Here is a 578-nt window from a genome sequence, read left to right on the forward strand (position 1 = left end):
ATATGGGGCACCAAAAGGGTCTTCTACTCTGTCCCACTTAATTTTTTTTCTCCATGGAATCTGAATTTCAAACATAAAGACAAAACTGACAACAACAACTCTGATCGATACTGAATAGGTGTCAAGAAACAAGAAACTGTTTTAGTCATAGCCTGGTGCCTCCCATACAGAGAGACCTGAATTGGAAGTCTTAATGAATGTTAACCTCTCTGGGTCCCAACATCCTGGTATAGAATGGTCGGAGGTAAGTAGAATGAATAGGGCTTCTTTACAACTCTTATTTTTCACCATTTGAATTTAGGTGTAGGGGAATTACTCTTTGTCCTCATTAGCTATATCAAAGCATTTCAAGGGGCTATTCTACTATCTAACCAGTTCAACTTATTCCATATATCTCTTTTGAGTATCTACTCTTTACTAGCCACTGTTCAAAGCGTTTTATAGATATCTATAATCATAGCAATCATCTGAGAAAGTTAACATAAATCCCAGTTCATAGGTGAAGCTTCTGGTTCTGAGAGGTGATATGATTTACTCAGATACTTCTGACTTCCACACACTGTTGTTGTTGTTTTTTT

This window comes from Prionailurus bengalensis, chromosome F2 (assembly GCF_016509475.1).
Source record: "Prionailurus bengalensis isolate Pbe53 chromosome F2, Fcat_Pben_1.1_paternal_pri, whole genome shotgun sequence".
NCBI classification, from domain to species: Eukaryota; Metazoa; Chordata; class Mammalia; order Carnivora; family Felidae; genus Prionailurus; species Prionailurus bengalensis.